This window comes from Anomaloglossus baeobatrachus, chromosome 1 (assembly GCF_048569485.1).
Source record: "Anomaloglossus baeobatrachus isolate aAnoBae1 chromosome 1, aAnoBae1.hap1, whole genome shotgun sequence".
NCBI lineage: Eukaryota > Metazoa > Chordata > Amphibia > Anura > Aromobatidae > Anomaloglossus > Anomaloglossus baeobatrachus.
In genome coordinates, this window is record NC_134353.1 from 545,173,883 (window position 1) to 545,197,754 (window position 23,872).

A 23,872-nucleotide genomic window follows, 5' to 3' on the forward strand; every position below is an offset into this window, starting at 1 on the left:
CCAGAAGGCAGTCATGGACACACTCCACAAGTAGGGTAAGCCACAAAAGATCATTGCTAAAGAAGCTGGCTTTTCACACAGTGCTGTATCCAAGCATATTAAAGGAAAGTTGTGTGGAAGGAAAAAGTGTGGTGGAAAAAGGTGCACAAGCAACCGGGATAACTGCAGCCTTGATAAGATTGTTAAGAAAAGTCCATTCAAAAATTTGGGTGTGATTCACAAGGAGTGGATTGCTGCTGGAGTCAATGCCTCAAGAGACAACACACACAGACGTATCCAAGACATGGGTTACAACTGTCACATACCTTGTGTCAAGCCACTTATGACCAATGGACAATGCCAGAAGCATCTTACCTGGGCCAAGAAGAAACATAACTGGTCTGCTGCTCAATGGTCCAAGGTATTGTTTTCAGATGAAAGAAAATTTTGCATTTTATTTGGAAATTAAGGTCCCAGAGTGTAGAGGAAGAGTGAGGAGGGCCCAATCCAAGCTGCTTGAGGTCTACTGTGACATTTCCACAATCAGTGATGGTTTGGGGAGCCATGTCATCTGCTGGTGTAGGTCCGCTGTGTTTTATCAAGACCAAAGTAAAAGCAGCCGTCTACCAGGAAATTTTAGAGCACTTCATGCTTCCCTAAGCTGACAAGCTTTATGGAGATGGACATTTCATTTTCCAGCAGGACTTGGCACCTGTCCACACTACTAAAGTACTAATTCTTGGTTTAATAACCACAGTATCACTGTGCTTGATTGACCAACAAACTCACCTGACCTATCAATCAACACAATGAGGCAGGTGCTTTTGACGTAAATGAGCAAACTTTCATTAGCAGCGGTGACATCAGTTTATATTATGTTAGAGACGATATGTGCCACTAAATATCAGAAAGGTTCAATAGTATCACAGTGTCATGCATTGACAGGCCACTGAAGATTGTAAACCACAAAATTCTGAATATCAGGCATAAACTTCAAGTGAAAGTAGTCCACTATCTCATAAATTGACAAATTTAGCTGTATATATTCCAGTGAGAACAAAACTACTAATTATGACATATTGATACAATAAATAAATAATATGAAGTTAGTCCTTCTTCTGAGAAGAATACTTGTATCCCCATATATTGTCATAGTTTACAAAAAATGTCAGACATCATATCGTAGTAAGATTACCATGAGCTGCGATAATTGTCAAAAATATTATATCTCATGAAAAGATTATATTGATCACTACCTATAGAAAAACAAACCAAAGTCACAGTGGTGTCATTTGGATTAGGTAGGTAGGTATGATCATAATGACAGTATATGGGGATTAGTTTTGCCTATTGATAAGAGATTCAAAGTAGTCATGTGGTAAGATATACAATCACAAAAATTAATATAAAGGGTTGGTCTCACCCATAGGTCCGGGTCTGGTATTGATAGGGTCAGAAGTGTAAAGGGATCAGGTAGCCGTCCATTTCCAGGCGCAGAGCTCCTGAAGTGGACTATGCTTAATCCTCAATCCCCATTGACTCCTGCCCTTACAAGGGCAGTCCCGAACTGATGCTGAATTAAGTAGCTCTAAAAATCTTCACCATAAATCCATGGAATAACTCAGTGACATTACCGCTCAGGAGAAATTCTGGGCTGCTGCTAACCAGCAGTATCCAATTGAGCCCTGTTCTTAGAATGTTTCTCACAACGAAGCTTCATAGGAATTAATGGCCATCATGGATCATTACTTCATTTGATTTTGTTGTAACGTTCAGGATTTATTTTTAATTGATAAATTGGTGAACGAGGGGGAGTAGGGGGGTGTGTATTCTACCTTTATGTGTTTTTTTTAACTCTATAGTTACCGGGTTAGTAATGGGAGTGTCTGATAAACGCCTTTTCATTACTAATACTAACCCCTGGGCTTAATGTCAGCTATCAATTCACTGACATCAACCCCAAAAGTATTACTCTGATTGCCAGCCCACCATGGCATTTGGGAAGAGCTGGGCAAAGAGCCATAATAGGTGTAACTAATGGATGTGCCACTTCTGAGGCAACTGCAGGCTGCAATTTTTAGGCTAAGGGCCAAATAACCATGGGCCTTCTCAGCCTGATAACATCAACGCCCAGTTGTCAGCTTTAACTTGGCTAGTTATTAAAAATATGGGGGACCACATGCTGTTTGTTAAATTATTTATTTAATTAATAAAAAATGGTATTTGATTTTCTCTACTATTGTTAATTAGTCAAGGTAAAAGCTGACAGCTGCCGGTTGCAGCTGGTAGTTGTCTGCTTTATGTGCGCTCATTATCAAACACAGGTGGGAGCCCGGGTCAATATCGTATGCCTCCTTCACACATCCGTGTAAAAACACACATGTTGCTCTGTCCATTTTGGACATCTGCAAATCAAAAAAGTCCGTGGAGCCTCTGTTAGGAGTCTCAACACAGAAAACTAGCCAGATATCCCTCTGGGAAGGACCTAGCCAAGAAATGGCTCTTTTTAGGAAACCACCATAACCACCATATTAAGTGGCCCTTTTAGTCAATATCCAAATCTTTGATAAGTTTAAAGATATGACAAGGGAATTACCAAGGCCAGGTGTCCATCCACAGACAGCTGTTTCGGGGTATGGCCCCTCATCAGTGTGAATTTAGGATTCTGGCCACGTGGGAGCAATGCCTAGTAGACCAAGACAAAACAATCACTGATCTCGGGGAGACCAGCCAGAGAAAACACTGCTAGCAGCTAACAAAGGTGCTCAAGACATTGAAATCCTAGGTGCATTGCCCCCTGGGAAATATTCAAATCAAAAAAGTCCGTGGAGCCTCTCTGTTAGGAGTCTCAACACAGAAAATACCCCGAAACAGCTGTCTGTGGATGGACACCTGGCCTTGGTAATTCCCTTGTCATATCTTTAAACTTGCCAAAGAGTTGGATATTGACTAAAAGGGCCACTCAATATGGTGGTTATGGTGGTTTCCTAAAAAGAGCCACTCCTTGGCTAGGTCCTTTCCCAAGGGATATCTGGCTAGTTTTCTGTGTTGAGACTCCTAACAGAGAGGCTCCACAGACTTTTTTGATTTGCATAATTCCCAGGGGGCAATGCACCTAGGATTTCACTGTCTTGAGCGCCCTTGTTGGCTGCTGGCAGTGTTTTCTCTGGCTGGTCTCCCCGAGATCAGTGATTGTTTTGTCATTTTGGACATCTGTATGGCTATCCATGTGTCCATGTGGGTCATCCGTGTGGCATTCGTGTGCCATTCGTGTGTCATCTGTGTGACCGGTACCGGAAAACAACACGTGATACTGAAATTATTATTATTATTATTTATTATTATAGCGCCATTTATTCCATGGCGCTTTACAAGTGAAAGAGGGTATACGTACAACAATAATTAACAGTACAAGACAGACTGGTATAGGAGGAGAGAGGACCCTGCCCGCGAGGGCTCACAGTCTAAATTAATGATTTTTAATGTGTAAAAGATATGCAAACTCAGAAAAATGCTAGATAAATGTTAGATAGATAGATAATGAGCTGTGGAACATGTTGAGGATCATGTTATTTACCTTATAGATTGCAACTGCGGGAAACAATATGTGGGGAGGACTAGTCAAGCTCTACACAATAGGCTAAACTCTCATAGACACAATGTAAAAATTGGTTAAATGCTGCATGGTTTATCCAGACATTGTACAGTAATACACAATAAAACCATGTATTTCAAAATCACGCCTATCGAATATATCCCTTCCAAAAACCCTAATAGACTTGACACCCTAAGAAAGAAAGAAACGTCCTGGATATATAAATTAAACACCCTTAAGCCCGCAGGTCTAAATGAAATAACTAACCTATTTTATTGATATGTATCCCATTCTGCATTAATTTGTACTCTATTATTTTATTGATATGTACTCAATTATTTGTGTTTTTTTAAATACTATATTTCTATTTTATCATCATAGTTTTCATAATTTTATCAAATATATGACCGGTAATTTTATATTTTTATATTTCATATATTGTGTTACATTTTAACATTTTTTTATCTAGTGAATGTTTTTAAGTATGTGATCCTTCATTGCATTTCAGTTTTTATTCATATCATTTTCTGTCAAGCATCTATTGTGAATGATATGCAGACTCTTGCCGCTAATAATAATTTTACCACTGACCACGCATGCCGTGACTACAGATCAGATAACCAATGAGGTTTCGGTATACTAATCCCATGTCTGGAATCACGTGTGCACACTAACATTTTTCTCACACTTTTAAGCTGATTTTACCCTCACGCATGCGTATTAATCCTTTTCCCACGGTGTTGAACCCGTTACCTTTTCACGCAGGCGCTTTCACACAGGAATATGATTCCTCTTTTTTCCTCGGCATGCACCGAGAAACTCCCCCCTTTTTTCACTAGTGTTACAACTCATCTTTTATCCATTTTCCATACCTTGCACGTTTCCACATGGATTTGAAGTTCCATGAACAATTTACTGACCAAAGAATTTTCATTCTTTTATTCATCATTTTTCACTCAGTTCATCAATTTTATGGAATATAATATAAAATATAATAATTCCTCTTTTCCACATTCACATACCATATATATATATATTATATATATATATATATATATATATATATATATATATATATATATAGATATATTGTTTATATACAAAATTCATGTTCACCACTGTCAATCATAACAACGGACACAAGATCTTTTTATTCATTTGTTTTTTATTTATTCAAATAAATATTTATTCAAATTCTCACATACATTTTTTTAGAATCTTTTCACTCTCTCCTATGCACAATTATATGTAGAGCTGTGGACGTAACTCTCAAATAGGTCCATCTTCTCCAATTGATTCTGGGTTCTAGACCTCCTTAAAAAAAATTGTCCGATATTTTTCTTTTTTTATATATCTGCATATAAATCTGTTGAAACGTCACAATTTTTATTATTATTTTGAATTTCTAGCAAACTGTATCAAGTAATTTGACATTTGACTTCTATTTTTAACTATTCATGTGACAGTTGACTCTCCCGCCAGGAATTGAATCATGGTGGGCGGTCCGCTGATGTGGTAATGCATACGTATATACTGTATATGAGCTCTGTTTTGTAACTGATGATACATGATTCCTTTTGGATGTCCTGATTAGAGTTGGGCGCAGTTCGCGGTTCTCCAGTTCGCGGTTCGAGTGATTTTGGGGGGTCGAACTAGAACTCGAGCTTTTTGCTAAAAGCTAGACAGTTCGAGTTACGTTCGAAAACGGTTCTAGCAGCAAAAGCAGGGCTTTTTACAGCCACAGTGTGCAGGGAGCAATCGCTGGCAGCCTGCGGTAAGCTGGTAACCAAGATAAACATCGGGTATCCAAGCAAAGCGCTTTGGTTAGTAACCCGATATTTATTCTTATTACGTGTGCAGGAAGCCGACACTTCCCCGCTCAGCTCGCTCCGCCCCCCTCCTGCACGCGACATGTACACACACACACACTCACACTCACCTGTCCCCAGCCATGCAGTCAACGACACTGACGTCCTCAGCGCCACATGGCCCCGTTAGGCTCCACCCACTTCGCACTCCGCCGCCAGCACACATGGCCCCGCTAGGCTCTGCCCACCTGGAACTCTGCACACGTTACCCCGCTAGGCTCCACCCACCTGGCACTCTGCACACATTACCCCGCTAGGCTCCGCCCACCTCACACTCCGCACACATGGTCCCGCTAGCCTCCGCCCACTTGGCACTCTGCACACATGGCCTGCTAGGCTCCGCCCACCTGGCACTCTGCACACATTACCCCGCTAGGCTCCGCCCACCTGGCACCCTGCACACATGGTCCCGCTAGGCTCCGCCCACTTGGCACTCTGCACACATGGCTCTGCTAGGCTCCGCCCACCTGGCACTCTGCACACATGACCCCGCTAGGCTCCGCCCACCTGGCACTCTGCACACATTACCCCGCTAGGCTCCGCCCACCTGGTACTCTGCACACATGGTCCCGCTAGGCTCTGCCCACTTGTCACTCTGTACACATGGCCCCACTAGGCTCCGTCCACTTGGCACTCTACACACATGGCCCTGCGTGGCTCCGCCTACCTGGCACTCTGCACACATGGCCCGGCTAGGCTCCGCCCACCTGCACTCTGCACACATGGCTCTGCTAGGCTCCGCCCACCTGGCACTCTGCACAAATGGCCCCGCTAGGCTCCGCCTACCTGGCACTCTGCACACATGGCCCCGCTAGGCTCCGCCCACCTGGCACTCTGCACACATGGCCCTGCTAGGCTCCTCCCACCTGGCACTCTGCACACATGGCCCCGCTAGGCTCCGCCCACCTGGCACTCCGCACACATGGCCCCGCTCAGCTTACCTGCGGTGATGAATTCCCACCCTCCCGACCTCAGCGCTGTCACTGTCCTCCATGGCCGCCGCTTGTCACATCACCTTCTCTCGCTTCCGACCTGAGATTGTGACTAGCGGTGACGTCACGAGCCGCTCGCGATACTTGGCTGTGAAGGTCATTGAAGTCAGTGACAGGTGCCATCAGCAGTGCAGGAGATCAGCGCAGGTAATGTACCTCGCTGACAGCAGCACTTGTCATCCCTTGCAGTGACCTGGGCTATTGATGTTAGCTCAGGTCACTGCACTGCTCTCCCAGCCAATGGGGAACATCCTGCTCTTCATTGACTGGGACAGTGTGGATCGTCATGGCAACCCCTTGGATTACACCAGACCTGGATTTGTTTTTCTTTCTAATAAATTGGTGAAAGATGGAATGTGTTGAGCAATGTTTTTTCAAATAAAAATGTGTTTGTCGTCTATTTTTTTTTTTATTACTGACTGGGTTGGTGATGTTGGGTATCTGATAGACGCCTGACCTCACGAACCCCAGGGCTTGATGCCAGGTGACATTACACATCTGGTATTAACCCCATATATTACCCTGTTTGCCACCGCACCAGGGCACGGGATGAGCTGGGGCGAAGCACCAGGATTGGCGCATCTAATGCATGCGCCACTTCTGGCGCGGCTGCGGCCTGCTATGTTTAGGCTGGGGAGAGTCCAATAACCATGGACCTCCCTAGTCTGAGAATATCAGACCCCAGCTGTCTGCTTAACCTTGGCTGGTGATCCAATTTTGGGGGGACCCCCACGTGTTTTTTTTTTAATCAATTATTTATTTAATTTAAAATAACAGCGTGGGGTGCCCTCAGTTTTGGATTACCAGCCAAGGTGAAGCTGCCAGCTGCGGTCTGCAGGCTGCAGCCGTCTGCTTTACTCTAGCTGGCTACAAAAATAGGGGGAACCCACAACTTTTTTTTTCATTTTTTGGCTAAATACAAGGCTAAACACCCCTTAGTGCCACATGAAAGGCACCAAAGGGTGCAAAATTACAAAATGCAGGAGAGTGGGACATTATGTGTCTTTCTGCCATTATAATGACAGAAAAGACTGATATGAAGTGTATAAGCACAAGAAAATCACCAGAGCGCTCTACGCTGTGAAAAGCAGTAGAAAATTGCACTGGAGTGAACATGTGACCGGGGGCTCGGCTGCTCTCCGCCGAGTCACTCGGATCTGGGCTCGGGTTGTCGGTGGCTCGAGCGCCTCCGGGCCGGGGGCCACGTCGTTCTGGAAAGGGGGGGGTTTGATTGTTTGATTTGGGGTGGACCGGTTTCATGGCCGGAGCCGCGGTGACCGGTAACAGTTCGTGACGCCACCCACGGGTCGTGGTGAGGTGATGGGCACCACCGCTGCGGTGAGGGTGCGGGGGCTCGCCCGGGATCGGTGGTGGGTCGCAGCTAGGTGTTGAACCCTCCGTGGGTAGGGGGTTTGTTGGGCCAGGTGGCAGGAGCGGGGGGTTGCAGGACGCAGGGGCTCGCTTGCAGCGCGGTGCCTGATGGCACTGGTGTACTCACGATTAAACCACACAGAGTCAATGGTAAACCAAGTTCGGTGTAGATCGGTGCCCGCAGCCGGCTGCGTGTGTCCCCAGTGAGGTTGGTGATGTCGCCTTTCTCCTGCATCTTTAAATTTGCTATAGTGACTCCTATGCTTTAGCAATGGTAGTCCGCTCCCTGGCTTTTGGGTACCGAAGGATCCCTTTTGCCTGCAGGCGCTGGCCCTTTGGATCTCTGGCCCTTGGCATTGGCTCTTATCCGGAATCGGTGGGCTGTTGCCGTCTATCGGGACTTTGGGTGGGAATGAACCCCTGAGGTCCAGACCGCAATCAGTAGATTTGTCTGAGCCCGGTTGCTTCTGGGCTAGAACGGGGTCTGAGTACCCTGCCTGGTGCTCCGGTTGACTTTTTAACCCCCCCGGTTCGGGTCCGAAGGGTCACCACCCTCTTCTCGATCCCTACGGTTCCGCAGTTCATCAGTCCCTGACCGGACTCCTGCAGACGACCACCACCGTCTGCCTGCCTGACCATTCCAAGGGGTCCTAGGCTCCGTCCTAGGCCCCTGACTTTTAGCTCACCACTTTTACTCCTCTCACTACTCCTCTCCTCACTTGACTCACTTGTCCTTTCCCTGCCTTAGGCCAGCAGACTCCACGGAGGGCGTGCCTATCCGCCTGGCTCCGCCCACCTGGTGTGCCTGGCTAGACATGAGGGAGGCGGTCAGGACTTGTTAAGTGCTGGTGCCTCACTGGGGTGGGGGGTGTGTGGTGTTGTGTGTTGTTACCTGTGACCCCTGGGGGTCCAGGGCATCACAGATCCTGGGTAAATTTATGTCTTTTCCCTCCTTCAGTTTTTTGCAGTACGCAAACAAACGGAAGGCACACGGATGACATACGGACCGTATATGGAACAGAAATGGATGCCACATGGATGCACCCGTAAAAAAAAGAACCGTTTTTTTTGCGGACCGCAAAAACGGATTGGTTGTGTGAATGTAGCCTTATTCTGATCTGCCGTTTATAAACAGCAGGCAGAAATAAGTGAATAGCGGCCCCCAGCGTCAGAAAATCTCTGGGGTTTCAGCGGGTAGCTGAGACCCTGGAGATCATGATTTAGGACGTTTTTTTCCGATCCCCGCTCACGTGATCCCCGGTATACACCGTATACCGATGATCACGTTACAGTAAATGACAGCGTCTGTAAAAAATGATTTATCTCCCATCTGGCATGAACAAACATGATAAATCTCCTCCCCGGTCCCCCAGTGTCGCCAAAGTGCCCCCCTCGGAAAGATGGCCGCGCACACAGCAGCGCGCCGGCCGCATTCACCCTACTCCTCTGATTTCTGTCGCATGTGTCGCAAAACTTCTCCCCAGGCCCTGTCAGGTCACCCCCTATAACCCCACCGGTGTTCCCCGGTGTCCCACGGTACCTGTGCAGCGTTGATCCCCTGCGGCCCTCTCCTTCACAATAGACGCTGCTGCATGCATAGAGTGGCTGTCAGCTCAGCTTCCTGTGTTCAGACACAGTGAGTGGTGGTTATGCATCTGTAAGCTAAATAGGTGGCACGGTGGCTCAGTGGTTAGCACTGCAGTCTTGTAGCGCTGAGGTCCTGGGTTCAATTCCCACCCAGGACACCATCTGCAAGGAGTTTGTATGTTCTCCCCGTGTTTGCGTGGGTTTCCTGAGGGGACTCTGGTTTCCTCCCACACTCCAAAGACATACAGATAGGGAATTTAGACTGTGAGCCCCAATGGGGACATTGTTCCCAATGTATGCAAAGCGCTATGGAATTAATAACGCTATATAAATGAATAAAGTATTATTATTACTGCAATGAACTGCTCATGAGGTAAGGAACATAGTTGATCAGGAGAGCTATATACTACCTTTCCAAATGGAGGTATTTGATTTGATAGTTGCCCTGCTGAACGACTACCAAGCATGGGAGTCCATTATACGCCACAAGAAAACACATCTAAATAGCGAGCTCTGTTGTTTAGTATTCATTCAGCTGGATAACTGGACATAAAGGGGTATTCCATCTCCAAGATCCTATCCCCAATATATAGTAGGTAGAATAGCAATAATATCAGCAAATACCAATATTTGGAAATGTAGAATAGTTCTCCTGATTAGGCATGCCCTTACCTCATGAGCAGGGCATTGCAGATTCGGTAGCAACCGTTACGACATGGACTCTGCTGCTGTGGACCCGGGGAGTGTGAGTGCAGATTCATTGCACCCACACTCCTCACATGGAGGGTCTGCACTCCTAGAAAATGGGGGATACATTCCCTGAGTGTCTCCCCCCATATTCTAGATGATCCAGAGTCGTCGTGGGACCCCCTTATTTTTTTTCTTACAATAAATTGGTGAAAAAGGGAATGTTTTGGGGAGTGATTTTTCAAATAAATCTTTTTTTGTCGATTTTTTTTGTTAGTACTGACAGTTTATGATGTTGGGTATCTGATAGATGCCATGACATCACAAACTGCTGAGCTTGATGTCAGGTGACTTTACAGCTAGTATCAACCCCATTTATTACCCCGTTTGTCACTGCACCAGGGCACGGGATGAGCTGGGGTGAAGCGCCAGGATTGGCGCATCTAGTGGATGCGCCACGTCTGGGGTGCCTGTGGCCTGCTATTTTTAGGCTGTGAAGGCCCAATAACTATGGACCTTCCCACCCTGAGAATACCAGACCACAGCTGTCCGCTTTACCTTGGCTGGTGATCCAATTTGGTGATCCAACTTTTTTTTTGTAATTATTAATATTTATACAATAATTATAAAAAAAGAGCCTGGGTTGACCTCCACATTGGATCCCCAACCACGGTAAAGCTGCCAGCTGTGGTTTTGAGGCTACAGCCATCTGCTTTACCCTAGCTGGCTATCAAAAATGGGGGGACCCAACGTCATTTTTTTTTCAACTATTTTTTAAATAGAAAAAATTAATGGGCTTCCCTGTATTTTGATTGCCAGCCAAGGTAACGCCAGGCAGATGGGGGTGGCAACCCATAGCTGTCTGCTTTATCTGCACTGAGAATCAAAAATACCGCTACGCTACGTCATTTTTTTTAAAGATTTATTTTTACAGCACTGTCATGTCCGGCAATCAAAATACAGGGAAACCCTTTTTGTTTTTAGTTATTTAAATAAATAATTAAAAAAAATATATATGGGCTCCCGCTGCATTTTTTTGTATTGCTAGCTAAGGGTAATCCAAGCAGCTACTGGCTGCCAACCCCCACTGCTTGGTGTTACCTTCACTGGCAATGGAAAATCCAGGGAAGCATTTTTTATTTTTTTTGCCAAAAAACTCTAAAAAAAATGACGTGCACTTCGCCATATTTTTGTATGCTAGACAGGTACAGCAGGCAGGTGCGGCTGCCCCCAACCCCCAGCTGCCTATTTGTACCCGGCTGGGAACTACAAATATAGGGAAGCCCTTTTTTTACTTAATTCATAAATTTTATGAAATAATTAAAAAAAAAAAAAAAAAAACGACGTCGGCTTCGCCCCATTTTTGAGTCCAGCAGGGTACAACTAGGCAGCTGGGGATTGGAATCCACAGCACAGGTTAGCCCGAGGTTTCTGGGCCCCTCTGCTGCGAATTGCAGTCCGCAGCCGCCCCAGAAAATGGCGCTCTTATGGAAGCACCATCATCTGGCGCTGTATCCAACTCTTCCAGCAGCCCTGAAGCTGGGTGGCTTGTTGGGTAATCATGAGTTGATACTGGCTTTGTTTTACTAGCTAGTATTAAGTCAGAGATTCTTAATGTCAGGCACGTTTGACTCGGCCATTAAGAATCTCCAATAAAGGGTTAAAAAAAAACACCACACAGAAAAAAAATACTTTAATAGAAATAAATACACAGACACATTAGAGACTCCATCTTTATTACCCCCTCTCTGCTCTCCACGATCCTGCTCTTCTGTCTTCTTTCCCCTTCAACACATGCAGCTCTGTCTGCTCCATCAGACAGCACAGCTGCATGGGGGAAGACGCTGTGCTCCGTGCAGAAATCACTCTGTGAGAGTGACCACAGGCTCCCGGCTGTAAGCGGTGGCACGGGTTGCCATAGCAACGCTGCTCCGATTACGTGATTCCGGTGCCGCTGCGTGCTGGTAGCGGGACGTCCCCATCACCGCTAACAAGCGGGTTGCTATGGCAACGGTGATCTCCGTTATTGACCGGCTGTGTCAGCCGGTCAGGAGCCGGCTTCTGCTGACGCTGGTAACTACGGTAAACATCGGGTAACCAAGAAGCCCTTACCTTGGTTACCCGATGTTTACCTTCGTTACCCGCGTCCGCAGCTCTCACGCTGTCAGTGCCGGCTCCCTGCTCCCTGCTCCCTGCACACATAGCCAGACTACACATCAGGTTAAATTAACCCCATGTGTACTGTGGCTAGGAGTGCAGGGAGCCAGCGCTAAGCGGTGTGAGCTGGTAACCAAGGTAAATATCGGGTTGGTTACCCGATATTTACCTTAGTTACCAAGCGCAGCATCGTTTCCACGCGGCGCTGCTGGCTGGGGGCTGGTCACTGGTTGCTGGTGAGATCTGCCTGTGTGACAGCTCACCAGCAACCCGTGTAGCGACGCTCCAGCGATCCCTGCCAGGTCAGGTTGCTGGTGGGATCGCTGGAGCGTCGCTTAGTGTGACGGTACCTTAAGGGAACGGGGAAGCAGAGCGGGGAGTCGACCATGTGCTAGAGCATGTCGCAGGTACACGGCGATACACAAACGTGCACCGTGTAACAGAGAGATGCAATGACAGGTCCTAGCATGAGGCGTCATAGTCATGTGGCCAGTCTGTAGCCAATGAGATAACAGACACGTGACTGGTCACATGCTATTTTGATGACGTCACGTAGGTCCTGCATCACTGCTGGTTAACAGGAGGACGCAGCGATTATCGGGAAGAATAGCAGCAGGAGACAGAGTGCAGGACGCATCCCAGGGACAGGTAAGTGTTATGGCAATGTTTATTAACTGTATGTGTACATTTATAATGCATTTTTATGTGTTTGTGATTGCCTCCCATTGTTTCCTATGGGTTCGAGTGTTTCGCCGAACCGGTTCGCTGAACCGAACTCGAACCATACCTCGGTTCGGCGAACCGAACTCGAGTCGAACCACGACCGGTTCGCTCATCTCTAGTCCTGATGAAGGAGATGGATATATCTCTGAAACGCGTTGACCTGTGAACAAATAAAAATGGAATTAATTAATCCGTTTGGCCCTGTGGTTTTAGCGCGGCCTAACCCTTATTCCTTCCTTTGGAATATAAATAGATAGGTAGATAGATAGATACATAGATAAATAGATAGATAGATAGAAGGATAAATATATAGATAGATAGTGTGAGGCAGTGACAGGGGTAATATTTGAAGGTCGCTATGTGTCCCCCAGAATGTGTCGGGAAACTTTCTGAGTTTGCTATAGCCATTACTGGGAAAGGGAAATGGATTCCTCCTCCCAGTCCAGGTTTTGTAACATCCTCATGTCAAGATCTTGCAGAGCTCGTCAGGGTGGGTCTCAGTTGAGAGTCAGGCTTGTTGAAGCAAACATGCTGTATGAGCTGAGCTGGCTCTGTGTGGACTGAACACAGGCCAGGAGTGTGAGCCTGGGAGAACCTAAACTGATCTCTGTAGTTAACGGGGTCCTACTATGGCACTGCTAAGGTAACAAGACTTTTATAAAAAGCATTTGTCTATATGCACCAGCTGCGATCCGGAAGAGACTTTATTTGACTGTGGAAAATTGGATTTATTTATGCTGCAACAATAAATAGACTGTTTGTGTGAACATGCTGCTGCCTCACTGCTGCACGTTCTTGCCTACGCAATGCTGCTACCTCACATTGTGGTGGAGAATTCGGGCAGTGCAGCCTGGTTGCTAGGGACAACAACCCAGTTTCCACATGTCCATGATGAAGCCTGCAAAGCTACAGTTTAACCCAGTAGTCACCAAGGAGGATCTTGTCAAGCAGGTGCCCAGTCTAGTGCTCAACTACAGCAGGCTTTTGCACAAACCAGTGCACAACAGCAACAGGCTAGTGCTCAGCAGCAACAAACCAATGCCCAGCTCCAGTGGGTGTTAGTTCAGCAACAGGAGACAAACAGCTTGTTGATTCAGCAGCTTGCAGCTCTGCCAGAAGTGTTCTCAGCGGCAACTCCAGGTCTTCCAGCCCCTCCTGCGGTCCAGGACAGCATAAGGGCAGCACTTACAAAGATGAGTGCGGAGGACAACCCAGTAGCTTTTCTCTCTATGTTTGAGAGGACCGCTGAGTAAGAGAAATTGCCTATCGGCCGTTGGACTGATGTCATGGCCCCGTTCTTGGTGGGTGAACCCGAAAAAGCCTACATTGATCTCAGTGCAGAGGATGCCAAAGACTATGGCGCACTGAAAGGTGAGATCCTTGCACGAATGGGGGTTAACACTTATCTCTGGGCCCAGCGAGTGAATCAGTGGTCCTTTGTGGAGGGAAAATCTGCACGCTCACAGGTTCATGTCTTACTGAACCTTGTGAAAAAATGGCTCCAGCCGGAGAGCTTGAGCCCCGGACAGATGAGTGAGCAGGTGGTTATTGAAAGGTTTGGCCAGCTTTGCCAGCCCCTATTCAATGGTGGGTGGGCCAGGAGGATCCTGGTACCCTAGACCAACTAGTGAGTTTGGTGGAATGCTACACGGCTACCTAGGAGTTGGTCCGCTACTCTGCTTCACGGCGGGCACTCCATAGGGACACGCCCCCTACACAGTACGAAAGACTCCCATCCCTCCTCAGGGGCTGCATCGTCTCCAGTCCTGGCAGAGAGTAAACCCCATACTAAAGTCAGCCGGGGTCCCGGTTCCCCAAAGTTGGACACCCGAAACAGGGACACCTTTGCTATTATGTGCTGGCGGTGCCATCAGCTGGGGCATATGATGGCACAGTGCCTGCTCACATCAGAACCCATGGACTTTCAATACGCTCACCGGGAATCAATGCAATGCAAATACTGTTTGTGCCATAAGCACTGTCACTATGGGGTAGGAGCCCCATATCTGCAAACTACGTGTTAATGGCTACACGGCAGAGGCTTTGTTGTACTCAGGAACTTTAGTGACTGTTGTACATTCCTAATTGGTCTCCGGGGAAAACCCCACAGGACACAAAGTAGGGGGTACTCTGTATACATGGAGACGTCCGTAAATACCCTACGGAAAGGGTCACCATTGCTACCTCATGTGGAGAGGTTCAACATGAAGTGGGGGTGATGAAAACACTCCCTTATGATGTTTTTTTGGGAAAAGACTTGCCCCTGTTTTGAACATTATGTGGGAGGCGACCGAGCCCTCTGAAGTGTATGATTGAACCAGGCCCTGAGCCCGAAGGTCCCGAATCCGGGATACCTGCCGTAGGGGTTACCAGTATAGGGTCACAGTGTAACCCTGACAGGTCCCCCCTAGAGGTAATGGCAGGAGAGGTTAAGCCACCCGAGCCAATCCCGGAGTTGAATGTGTCTCCAGATATTTTTGGAACAGCACCGCTCCGGTACCCTACCTTGGCTCCAGGACGTGGAAATGTACAGATAATTGATGGGGTGCCCCTGCGGCCTGGTGCCAAGCTTGAAACATCCTAGATGGCTCTCATGCGAGAGTTGCGCTATCGGGTTAACAAAATCCGGGATGAAATAGTGGAACAGTTGGTGGCCCCTCAGCCGTACCGCCGTCAGGCCTTGGAATTGACTCATAACCACCTAATGAGTGGGCACCTAGGTGAAGAGAAAATGCAGGAGCCCATGTTCCAGCGGTTTTACTGGCCAGTGTGTCGGCGCAGAAATTAAGAGGTTCTGTGAGTCCTGCCTCGTTTGTCAGTTGACCGCACCCACGCACTGTTTCCGTAGTCCTCTGATACCTTTACCCATTATAGAGCTGCCTTTTGAGCGGATTGCTATGGATCTGATCAGACCCATTGCAAAATCAGCCCGTGGTGACCAGCACATCTTGATAGTGATGGATTACGCAACTCGTTATCCGGAGGCTATTCTACTGCGAAGCTTATTGCTCGGGAGTTGTTTGCCATGTTCACAACACAACACTTTCTACAGTATTCTTTATTAATAGCCCATGCTACACTATATTAGAAAATAAAATTCCGGAGTCCTTCTCTAAGAATATAGGGCAAAAACTTGAACTTTTTTCGTGGTTGTTTTAAAAAGAAACATGACAAACTCCCTTACACCGTAATAAAAGCTGAGAAAGTAATAACAAGATGACAGTAGAGCAACAATTCAAATAAAAGTGCAAAAATACTAATGAGGAATATGGTCATTTGTTATAGTGTCCAAAAATAGGAAACAAGAAACCAACTCTGCGGACAACAAGTTGAATTAACCTTGCTTGTCCATCACATCATGCCTGCAGGCTAATACAAGCTCAGATTGTAATTTCTCAGCACAAAAGCACTTTTGTTCTCATTAAAAAAAAGTAAGTCTTACATCATATAGAATTTAATAGCCAAGCATTCACACTATAGACATGGAGAATATGTTTCTAGACAAGGGAAATCCCTTTTGTTGACCTGATTTAATAAAATAGTTAACGTTGGAAATTGTCCACGATGGGCTTGTCATCTGTAATACTCATACCTGAGTTTATCACTCTATATTACAATGTAATATTTTTATCCAGTACAAAATAATTTGATTTGATTTTAAGTACTTTTACAGACCTCGATGTAACTGACTCAGCAGACAGGATATTCTGTTCTTAAATGGATATAACCAGAAACTAAACTACGTGTAGGTAATATTGACTTTTAGCGCTGGACCACAGAATGCAGCTCCCATGAGAAAACCTAGATCTATGGTCCTAATATAGTCAAAACCTGGTTATATAGTACAAAAATACAACCCTCTATGATAAAATATAAGATTTGGCCAACATATTTTTATAATGGGAGTGAAGCTAGAAATACTATGCTACTGGACCTAATAGACTTTAGGCATGGTTTGTAGACTATACTGTGGGATAAGCATTTTTCGTTCTCTAATTTTGGCTTCCTTTAGGAGGTTGAAAAATAATATTTAATCTATTACTTTGACTGTACATAACTGAGGATTTTCTGATAACCTTAGCTAATTCCTATTTTATATATTAATATTGTAAGGGTGTAAAAGCTGGAGACACATCCTGTTTCCCAAACCATCACGTCTGTATAAAACCCAACTTCACACTACGCCTGCAGGTGCCTATAAAATGAATATTTAATTGAAATACTTTGTATTATTATGTGTTTTGCTAGGGATCTACAGAATGGATATGTTGCCATAGTGATTTATCGAGTGGTCCGTAACTATGAAACCAAACTACTAAAATAACATGTTTTACCAGTCAAAATGAATTTCTTATACATCTTGCATTTTATTTCTTTTTATTGATTTGTCTTAGAAAATTCTCTTTTTTGAGTTATAGAGAAGACTTGGAAAGGGCAGACTGTGGAAAAGAAGCAGAATTCCTGCAAAATATTTTTCTAACATGAATTTGAAAATATGAAGTAAAAAAAAACCCCTGACAATTGTGCCACTTTCCCATTGAGAATGAATAGGGTGATGTTGTCATACCAATCTTTCCTCCATCCAAACAGGGTTCCTCAGAGCCCCGTTCTTGGGATCATTGGGGGGTTCCAAAAGTCAGATCCCCAGAGATCAGGAAATTATCTTATATCCAATGCATAGGGAATCATCTCTTGTCTTTGCAAAAACTCTAAAAAGTATGACATTTCTTTTATATACAAAGTTCTCATGTCATAATTGGCGATGGTAGCAACTCCAGCCACAAGAGCACAAGCCCTGGACTCTCATTATACAGGTGTGTATTGCTATTTTTTTTTGCCGCTGTTTTTATTTTTCAAAAACTGAACAAACCCTTGTGATCAACCATGGGAACGTTATTGGGTACAGTTGTTTTCTCATCTTAAGACACATTGGCTGATTGATGAGCCGGAGTAGTAGAGTTAGGGGCGTCTAATTCATTGAGTAGAGATGAGCAAACCTGAGGTTCAGTTTTTGAACCGAACACCAACTTAAAAACACAGGGCTCGGGTTCGGAGTTCGAATCCTATACGTGTAAACTTAACTCGCACGAGCAATGCTGTGCTCAGGTTCGTTCAGTGCTCAGCAGTGTGTGAGCCGATTGCAGTGTTTAAACAGCTTGCATTGGGGGTAACAACAGCATGATCACATGTAATGTGCAACCGCAAACAAAAAATTCTAAATGTTGCATACTTTTTCCCGGAAGGGATCTGCTTATGACTGTGGCTGCATGTGGGAGGAGACTCAAACTGCCAATTAGTATTTCTCCTCAGGCAAAATTCGGAGGTTAGGTTCATTTGATACCAGCGAACCCAACTTACAAAGGTTCACTCATCTTTAATTAAGAGGCCCACACCTCATAATGAATCAGGTGAATTTAAAACATGGTGTGTCCCTCTGTGTGCCTTCTTACAAATTTCCTTCACTCTGGGACCAGAGTCAGATTTCTGGTGCAAGATACGCCACAGTTCGTCATGAAATATGGCAACACGTATCCTTTCTACCTTGCCCCCAGCTCCACGCCGCATTTTGGCACAGTTGTGCGAAATTGGTGAAGAAAAGCCAAAGGTCGCTAAATCTTGGCGCAACACCACATTGTGCAAATACTTTTTAACTTTTCAAAGGGATAAAGTGATACATTTGTAATTTAGTTTAAGTGCTAAGAGGAACATGTGTGGGTCATGAGACCCACTGGTAAATATGATGGTCATGAGACCCGCTGGTTAATACAATTTAATGTTCTTAAGCCTGCTTAACATTACGATTAAGCATACGATATCGTATGCGATCGTAAGCGCCCCCATCGTATGTGCGGCACGTTCAATTTGTTGAACGTGTTGCACAAATGATTATTTGCTGTCACTCGTACTTACCCTTCCATACGACCTCGATGTGGGCGGCGAACGTCCACTTCCTGGAGTGGGAGGGACGTTCGGCGTCACATTGACATCACGCGGCAGCCGGCCAATAGAAGCGGAGGGGCGGAGAGGAGCTGGACGTAAACATCCCGCCCACCTCCTTCCTTCCGCATTGCCAGCGGGAGCCGTGGGACACAGGTAAGATCTGTTCATCATTCCGGGGTGTCACATTGAACAACCTCACGTTCAATTTTTAGCAATTAAACGACGTGCATGCGATGAACGTTTTAATGTTCAATCGCAATTGCACGTAGCTGTCACACGCTACAATATAACTTACGATGCCGGATGTGCGTCACTTACGACGTGACCCCGCCGACACATCGTAAGATATATTGTAGCGTGTAAAGTGCCCTTTAGTAAAGGCAGATTGCATGGCTGGGGCTGGAAGATATGCATCATTTGACTGAATGAGAAACCTGAATTTAATGATTGATGTGTGTTTCAATACTTTTTTCCATATAGTGTAGCTGTTATTCAACAAACAGGCATGTACTCATATTGTTTATCCACAGATTTACACTAAACTTAATTGAACACTTTAAATTAAATCTCAAAATCCTAAAGAGTAGGTTGAAATGTAATGTAGATCAATGTACATCTCTCCTTTGCACTAGTCCTACCCCTATATCTGAAAACACCACACTGGCTTTTTTTGTAGGACATCAATGTTACCCGGCTGGAAATATTAAATGATTTCCATTTTAAAGAAAGTTTCTAATGATACTATGTACTGTGTATACAGTTTTGCCTAAATAAACTAAGTCCTTATTCCGATTAAACCATTTTTAGTATTCTTTAACTGTCTTCATGTACTATGCTCCTGTTATAGTTTTTTCTGCAATTATTTTTTTTCAATCTTATTAATATAATTTGCATATAGTGTTTATAATGCATTTCTTCAATTCTGGACAGAGTATAAATTACAGTACTGCGTTCTTTCATATTGGGTAAACATGCATAAAAAGACAAAAGAAGCCTTTATATTTGACATTTTCCTGCTACTGTACTGTGACACTTTTGATTTTGTTGCAAGATAATTTTAGAGTTTGGGAAACAGAAGCAGAAAACCTGTCCTGATCACATCATGCATACACAGTTACTCCTCCTTTAAGGCTATATTCATATACATTGTAGAAATAGTCTATAATGTAGAGAACAATCCGAAATGTACCAAAAAATAAAATAGTCCTGTTATTTAATAAAAACATACAGAATCTTCAATGCTTCATTGACATGATTTTACAAATTGTCCTTTCGACATACTTTAGACTGGAACCAGAGTCATAAGAATAGGCTTTGCTGGAGATACTGTAACTATATAAAACTTTGGCTATCTACCGGCAGTCCCACAGACAATGATAGAAGTAGTGATGTATGTGCTCAGCATTCACTTAGGCTGGTTTCACATCAGCGTTTTTGATATGCAGCAGGAATGGTTTTTTGCTGTAAAAACGGATCTGTTTTTCATCCAACACATTTTCAATGGACTTGCGGTAACATGCATTCGCATGTGTTCGCATGCGTTATCGTCCGGATCCAGGGACTTGCAGTTTTTTAACTTTTTTGAAAACCAATTACACCAATAACCACAATAACCATATGAGGCCTCTATTGCATGATTTCAAATAGCCACCAAAAAAGGAATATGCAGGCCATATTATATATCAATCATCTTTATTAACAACATAAATTATAAAAATTATAAAAACACATAACAATTTAATGGTACAGCCCAGGAGGGACGGATGGAATAATGTGGACACCGGGCACTTGTTATACTGTCATCAATGGAATCCATAAAACTGGATGGTATGAAATGTTGTTCTATTTATACATTCATAAGTAACTGCAACCTTTACCAGTAGTAAATATCAATTGGTATATAGCATTATCAAAGGTATGGTTTGCAGTGCAATAAAGAATGAATACAACATAACATTACCAAGGAGTCCAAAACGTAAGATTGCCACGGCCTCCAACAGCCACACTGACGCGCGTTTCGCACCTGAAAGTGCTTCGTCCAGGAGTGATCTGTACTGGAACCGCTAACCTCTTTATAGGCAGGAAATCCCTCATAGATGTAGAACCGGTGTGTAATTTGGTGACGAAATATCCAAATTAGATCATGTGACGCTCTGGTTACCATCACAACAGTTGAAACATACTTGCTCATTTGTTAAAAAGTCCGTAACGTCATTTCCGGGTAAAGAAACATGTGACACTGGTAGTTATGGTAACATGCGTATACAAGCGGTTACATTCATTAAGAATCCGTAACATCATTTCCGGGTAAGAGCATGTGACACTCGTAGTTATAGCAACCTGCATATACAAACAATTACATTCATACAAGGTCCGTAACGTCATTTCCGGATAAAAAACATGTGACATTAGTAGTTATAGCAACGTGCATATACAAGCAGTTACATTCATAGAGGGACCGTAACGTCATTTCCGGGTGTATCTCATTAATGTTAGCACTCCGGTAACCATAGAAATATGTAAATAAACAAGTTCATAACGTCATCTCTAGATTTAAATGTAACCTACTCCGATAACTATGGTGACATATACAGGTGAGCAATTACATTCATAAAGGATCCGTAACATCCGTAATATTATTCACAGAGACATTATGCCCATAAATGCTTTATCAATACTATATCACCATTAAAAAGTGAATCTATGATTATAGATGCTAACCAGCATCCGTCCGAAGTCATTCGGGTAGATGGTGGGAGCATGACAAAGTGTATACGTGAAAAAAGTATATATGTATGTATATGCATATACAAACGATTACATTCATACCAAGTGATAATGCTATATACCAATTGATATTTACTACTGGTAAAGGTTGCAGTTACTTATGAATGTATAAATAGAACAACATTTCATACCATCCAGTTTTATGGATTCCATTGATGACAGTATAACAAGTGCCCGGTGTCCACATTATTCCATCCGTCCCTCCTGGGCTGTACCATTAAATTGTTATGTGTTTTTATAATTTTTATAATTTATGTTGTTAATAAAGATGATTGATATATAATATGGCCTGCATATTCCTTTTTTGGTGGCTATTTGAAATCATGCAATAGAGGCCTCATATGGTTATTGTGGTTATTGGTGTAATTGATAATTTATTTCTGGTTAAATTGCAGAAATTCCACAAGTATCAATGGATTACAGAAGTAGAGAATTATCATGGTCTACTAAGATTAAAAATGTGTTTTCTAATGGTAATGCCCAGGAACAGGAATCAGTCCAGAAATCCGCACTGAAAAAGAATTTTAAAAAATTATTGAACCGCCGTACAAGGCTATGGTGGAACAAGGTGTCTCTGGAGAACTATATAAGTCAGGAACTAGTACCACGAGGACTTCGGGTTCAACTATTTCCTTCTTTTACGATCAGTGATGATGATTTTAGAAAAAAATGGGAAACAGCATGTATGACTTGCTCAAAAACATTTATGGGATTGCTGATCGAACTAGATGGAAGAACCCTAGATAGTTTGAGCTTGGAAATTGATGAAATTCACAAGAAGCTCCAGAATGAGTGTTCTGTGGAAGAATTAGAATTATTTAATAAAGAAATGGAAAACTGCTCGAATGAGTGGGAAAAACAAATTGCAGCTGTCAAGACTAAGAAGTTTCAGCGAGACACCCAGGATAAGGAACAGAACAGGATGTTTAGATGGAATCACAAAAATCAGTCAGAATCTACTAATGTCTCTTTGAGTGACACTTCTAGTGTCGCCTCCAGTACCACCTCAATATATACAGAACGATTCCAAACAAGACCAGCTGACAACACTCGATACCAATATGGTCAGAAGCGCAAACAATCTAACTTTGGAGAATCCACAGGAAACACCAACTCCCTAAAGGTAATTAACTTATCAAATATTGTGCTTACGCCAGTTCAGATTTCTGTATTGCAGAGAGGATTGTCTTTTTCTCCTTCTTCTAGCTTTAACCACTTTCTTGCTTTTAAAGATATTCAGCTTTTTGCAAGAAAGTTAATTTTTAAAAAGCTCTTCTCTGATAAGGACAAACAGGGATTATTTTCCTCCATTGCAGAGAGGGAAGCACTACAAACGCTAGAAGAATTGGCTGAAGAATCGGAAGATATATATAAAGGTAAATTCCCTCAACATTTACTTCCGAAATCTAAAAATTTCCCGTCTATCTCTTTATTTCCTGAGATCGAGCTTTTTGTGAGGCTGGTTTCACGTGATCTTGAGAAAATCCCAAAATCTATTAAAAAAGACAATCTTGGAGTATCAGAGCGACGAGCCCTGAAGGACCTTATGCAGCTTAAAGAAGTAATCATAAAACCATCAGACAAAGGAGGAAATGTAGTTATTTGGCCTACAAACCAATATGAGAAAGAGATGTTCAAACAACTTAAAGATGGTGTATGTTATAAGAAATTAACCTTTAATCCTCTGTCCAAATACCAACAGGAATTGGATTCCCTACTTTATGAAGCTGTCGAGGATGGGGTTCTATCAAGTAAACAAAGGGATGGTTTATGGATCAGAGAACCAACTGTGGCAAGTATTTATTTACTACCCAAGATTCATAAGGACCCACTTATGCCACCAGGGAGGCCAATTGTATCGGGCATTAATAATTTTTGTGAACCGCTATGTGGTTTTGTTGATTATTATCTTAAACCCCTGGTGGAGAACCTCCCTTCGTACATTAGAGATACTACCGATGCCCTTCGCAAACTAGATGGGGTCCAAATAGAGGATGATATGTGGCTCGTAACATGTGACGTTGAGTCACTATATACATCCATCAGGCACGAAGATGGAATTGCAGCCACAGAATTTTTTCTGAAATCGAGTAGACTGGATACCCACCTTTGTAAATTTCTCATTAAAGCATTGGGCTTTCTATTGAGCCATAACTTCTTCCTCTTTAAGGGAATGTTCTTCCTAC